Source organism: Quercus robur, chromosome 9, assembly GCF_932294415.1.
Source record: "Quercus robur chromosome 9, dhQueRobu3.1, whole genome shotgun sequence".
NCBI lineage: Eukaryota > Viridiplantae > Streptophyta > Magnoliopsida > Fagales > Fagaceae > Quercus > Quercus robur.
In genome coordinates this window covers 22,949,523-22,955,105 of record NC_065542.1, presented here as the reverse complement: position 1 = coordinate 22,955,105, position 5,583 = coordinate 22,949,523, and the positions used below count along the sequence as shown (strand labels likewise).

The following is a 5,583-nucleotide window of genomic DNA, read 5'->3' as shown; positions in this document are numbered from 1 at the left end:
GATTGTTCCTAGATGCATATGCCTTGTGTGCAATGCATTGGTTAAGTGTTGAGCATACAAGTGTCTTGCCTTGTGCTTGTTAACTTGTATGTCCTTGTGTTCATTCCAAGTGTGAATGAGCACTGTGATCACTACCTTGTGGTGTTCACTTGGTTGATCAAGCCATGGTTTGTCTATTTACTCCATCTTTGCTTGATCACATATTGCCTGTTTCATATGCATTTATAATTTTCTGCTTACAATGATCATGGTGTATTGTTGTGTTTCAGGAGTATTATGTTCATATGATTCAAGTGCTTCACAGCTTCTAGAGTTAGGTGTGAGTGAGTTTTGTTCAACTGTTCCCAACTCACATGTTAAGTCTAGAGTCTGTTTTAGGGTTTTGTCACGGAATAGCCAAAGGGGGAGATTGTAAGGTTGAATTTATTCAACCATCTAATTGGCTTTATTCCGTGCCAAATTTGCTTGTAATTCAGCATTTAGTAACCCTGTATTTAGGTGGGTTTGTTGTAAGGGTAGTGAGTGAGATAGAGTGAAGTTTGCTCAAGAGTGTGCAAGAAAACAGAGACTCGCGGCTGGGACTCGCGGGTGGACTCGCGGCTGCAAGCCGCCAGAAGCTGCACACGTGCCAAGCATGCTGGAAGATGAATAGTCATGCTAGCTGGAGCACTACAGGACAAAACAGGAAAACTGGCCATACGGTTAACTCGCGACTGGATCTCGCGACTTGGTCAAGCCGCGAGCCACCCCTGTTTTGCTAAAACCTGACGTTTCACATTCCTCTCCCACTCTAGTATAAATACCCCTTTAACCCACGATTGAAAGAGAGCTTCCAGAGAGAATTTTGAGAGAGAAACCCTAAAGAAAAACCAGATTGCTTCACCCACAATCTATACCTTAGAGTCTCTTCAAATTCCCTTACTCTCTTCCTCTCCATTGTCAAATCCTTGAGAGGCATTATACCAAACCTGGTTCTCACCATTATCATCTCTGTGAGACAGTTGTTTGGAGTTCTGGGAAGCAGTTAGGAAGGAGCCAATCTTCATTGGTTGATGCTACGGTCTAGTAGCGAAATCCGGGAAGCTAGAAAAGAAAAAGGTTCGGCGCAACCTCGTTGGAGCAAGAAGCTTGGAGGGCTTAGGTGCACTGGGTAGATTAGGCTTGGAGGGTCTATTGCTGTCCTTGTATCCCAACTTTATTTTCTAGTGGATTGATTACCGCTTGGAGGGCGGCGGAGAGGTTTTTCGCCGAGGACTTCGGTTTCCTCTTCGATAACACATCGTGTGTTGTCTTTGTGTTTGCATCTTCCTTCCTCTCTATCTTTGCCTTTATTTTATCTGCTGTGGTTTTATTTTGTTATGACTTAGATAGTTGTTTAACCAATTTCATATTATAGCATGTGTTAAGTTTCCGCACACTTGTTGTTTGACATATTGCTTGATTTGGTTAAGTTGTATTTTGGGGGTCTAATCGTTCAAAGGTGTTTTGTACACGTTTTTGAACTTTCAGAGTTGTTGCCTTATAGTTGGATTGGATCTATAAGATAAGATCAGCATGACAAACTATTAAAGAGTGGTTGACTTATTAAGGGTGGACATAAAGATGCAAACGGTTGAATGGTTTGGAATTTCAATTTTTGATTAACAATTTATCACACATTTTGAAATTGGATTGGATCTATATTCTATATATAGTCACAAATTTTGATTAGCAATTTATCACTTCAACGACAATTTCAATTTCCTTTTAGCACTTATTAATCACAATGTAAACAAAAACATATTGCAGTTTAAATTAGATTTCACATGCAATTGAATTGACAAAATTTTGCATTTGATTAGTTGTGGCACGCTTTATCAAAGACCCTAGCCGAGAAGACAGCATGGGCCTTAGCCATGGATCGAGGTGTGAACATGGTTTCCATAAACGGAGGGTTCCTGATGGCTCCTCCTCATCTAACAATCAAAAACCCATATTTGAAAGGAGCAGCTGAGATGTACGAAGATGGTGTATTTGTTACTGTGGATCTCAACTTCATTGTGGACTCTCACATCTGCATCTTTGAAAATGTCTCATCTTATGGCCGATATCTCTGCTTCAACCATGTCATCAGTCAGTGGCGACGCCATGTTATGTTCAGGGTGTTCCCAGGAACACCCTGAACTGGAAAAAAAAAAAAAAAATTATACATATTAATTAAATTTTTTTTATTTGCTTATCCTTTAAAAAAAAAAATTAGGAACACCCTCAGTAAAAAATTTAGGAACGCCCTCAATAAAAAAAATTTTATTTGTTCTACTTTCAAGCCCAAAAAAAAAATTGTAACAGAACAAGAGACAAGCCCACAAATTCTCAAAAAAAAGGCAATGGACGGCAAGCCCAACATCAAGACCACGAAAAGCCCAATAGATGTAGCAAACCCAGTAACCCATGGATTCTCAAAAAAAAAAAAAAAAAAAAAAAAAAACCTAACCTAACCTAATATCATGAAATCAGATCAGGCCTCAAACAGAACTCAAATTAAAAACTCTCTCTCTATCTCTATCTCTAAAAAAAGTCTGGAACTTTTCGAAAACCTAAATTGAAAAAGAAAGCAGCAAAAGGGTCTCTCTCTGTGTCACACTCACTTGGGAGTGGGAGCGGTGCCGAGGAGCCTGGCATTTTGGAGCTTGATTTCGGTGAGTTGTTGGTTGCAGTCCATCTCAATGATGAGTGCCACAGCCAGGATCAGGAAGGTGGTGCCGGCGATCCACGCCGCCTTGCCAGTGCTACGGAGGAGCTTCTTGGACACGACGGTGGCTTCGGAGGCGGCGCGCTTGGCGTGGATGACAATGGACGATTGGGATACGTTGCGACTGGCCTTGGGTCACTCGCTTTTTCCCTTGAGACGACCAATGGAATGGACGGAGACAGAGATCGCCAGATCTCACTAAGTGCTGGACCCCACGGTGGTCCACGGAGACGGAGTCACTCCATTCTCTGATCTGTTGGAGGAGGAGCTTGAAGAGTTGTACACAGGTCTGACTCAGACTCTCTCTCTCTCTCTCTCTCTCTTTAAGGCTTTGAACTGTGATGGTCATTTGCCTGTTGTTTTGCCTTTTGCTTAGTTTACTTTATAAATTTTATTAAGTTTTGCCCTGTTTTTGGAGTTATCTGATGGTGTATTTATTAATATTTGCACTGTGTTGATGTGGTGTTGGTGAGATAAATTAATCGTCTTTTAGGGTTGGTGTTGTGTTTTTAGTGAGATATAATTAATTGGCTTTATTTGATTGGTTTTAGTCTTGTGATAGGGGCCATGGGGCATTGGAATTGGGGGGTGGATGGGGGCATGGGGCCGGGTAAATGCATATGGGTTTGTGGGTGTGCTAGTGCAGCAGTATAACTAATAAATAATTATTTAATTAATCAATAATTAATTGGAGGAAGTAACTAATAAACAATAATTAATAATTTAATTAATCAATACATTATAAAAGATAAATAAATTAAATTATGTTACTATATTAGGCTAAACAACAAATAATAATTTTATAATTAATGAAACAACAATATAACAAATTATAGCTTATAAAAGACAAACAAATTAATGAAACAACTAAACAACAATAATTAATAATGTTATTAATATTTCAAATGAACTTATAGTTTATAGTTTATTGTTTATTCTTTTGCTAGAATTATGGACAAGTATTTGATAAAAAAACCACCTACCCAAGATTCATCTCCTGTGAAAATTCATCTTCATCTTTTAAGTGAATTCGTGTTGACTTTAAATTAGAAATTCTTAAGGAAAACCCTGAAAAAAAATTCTAGAGTCGCCACTGTCATCAGTTGCAACAAAGATGCCACTAATCTTGCTCACATATTATTGCCACCCTCTGAAGCTTGTTCTCCTGAAAGGTTTGTATTGTTTTGGTCATCTCAAAAGTTTTTCAAAATCCTAAGTAACTTCTAGTGGGACATTTTGCAATCATTGGTGTTATGAATAAGCTTGGTAACCCGATAGTTATATCAGTTAATTAAGGATTTAAAACCTGGATGTCTTGGAGATATCAGGAGGTGTCAACTAGTTAATCTCCATAACTCATATAGTTTAGTATTATTAGTGAATGCGAGCCTTGAAAATCAATTCATACAATCTAATGAAGTTGATAAAAGATAATTCAATAGAAGAAAAATATATTAATAATAATAGAAGAAAAATATTTTAATAATAATTAAATAAAATTAAGGAAAATGATCCGACTCCCATTTAAATCCTCCCTGTCTCTAATTTATTCATGTGTTGCATCTAGCTAAGTGCTACGGCCTTAATAATTTTGTCCATTTAAGCTCTACTCTATGTATAGACTATAGCAACATATTTATTTGATTATTATTATTATTATTATTATTGGGTAGATTGGAGGACACAAGAGTGTACCAGCAAAGGATAAGCAACAAGAAACTAAACAAATTGATGGTGGATTTTGAAAGTTAACCTCAGGAAGATTGATTTGCAGCTTCAACAAGCAGAGACCATCTCTTTCTTTCTTTCTTTTTTTGGGTATGCTGAAGTTTCTTTTAATTTTGGTATAATTTCGTTACTAAAAGGTGAAAAATTAGCTTTTTTATTTTTTATTTTTTTAGGGTGAAAGGTTAGTTCTAGGTATGGGATTGCTTAATTCCTCAATGAAATCTTGCAGTCAAAAAATGAATGTTACCGTCAATGGTCTGGAAGGAATTGATCTTGCATCCAAATATGTGACTTTCACAAGAAGGATATACTGAGCATATTGAAACAACATCTTTCCCGTTACTCTTCTTCTTCTTCTTCCTTTTTATTTTTTATTTTTTAATTTTTTTTATGCCTTAACTAAATCAGTTAGAAACTTAGAATATAAATGACTAAAACCATCACTACAATACGTCCCTAATCTTTATTTTACATTTGAAATCTTTATAATGCATACCAAAAAGGCAATCAAACATATATCATCACATAATCTTAAACAAGCAATCGCCTACAGCAGCGTAGATTTGATAGATTATATAGCATTCCTAACAATTTACTATATCCTTGCTTGTCCTGGTGAGACTTTGTAGCCCTAGGAAAGTGGATTTGGAGTTGATAATAGTTGAGAAACCATGTCCATAGTTGGTCTACATTCTGGATTAGCATGCAAGCATGCAATTGCCAACTTTGTGACCATTAGTGACTCTCAACCTGAACTATGGGAGGTGGAAGGCGTATCTCTAAAAACTATTTCAACAATAAATTCTCCGCCACAATTGAAGCAGATAGAATTGGGATCATTTCACCCGGATGTCTTCCTTTGATCTCTTCTGAAAGTTCAATTAGTGTGTAAAACACCAATGAACGTTTAGATCCCCAAATTAAAATTATCAACACACGCTTATAAACAAACAATATATGTGCGGAATATGAATATAAGCTAAACCCAAATAGATAAAACACTCTAATCCATAATTAATCACAAACACAGTAGCAATTAAATGGTAAAGAGTAAGGGAAGAAGGATGCAAACACAAAGATAACACGGCGATGTGTTATTGAAGAGGAAACCGAAGTACTCAGCA

General features: G+C 36.9%; 1 long non-coding RNA gene across 1 annotated transcript; it reads left to right on the top strand.

Moving 5' to 3' along the window:
* Nucleotides 1-3,742: 3,742 nt before the first annotated feature.
* On the top strand, nucleotides 3,743-4,801 carry LOC126699930 (uncharacterized). The gene is made up of 2 exons (XR_007646931.1): nucleotides 3,743-3,903; nucleotides 4,405-4,801. It is a non-coding gene; the product is annotated as an uncharacterized LOC126699930 (long non-coding RNA).
* Nucleotides 4,802-5,583: the final 782 nt, after the last annotated feature.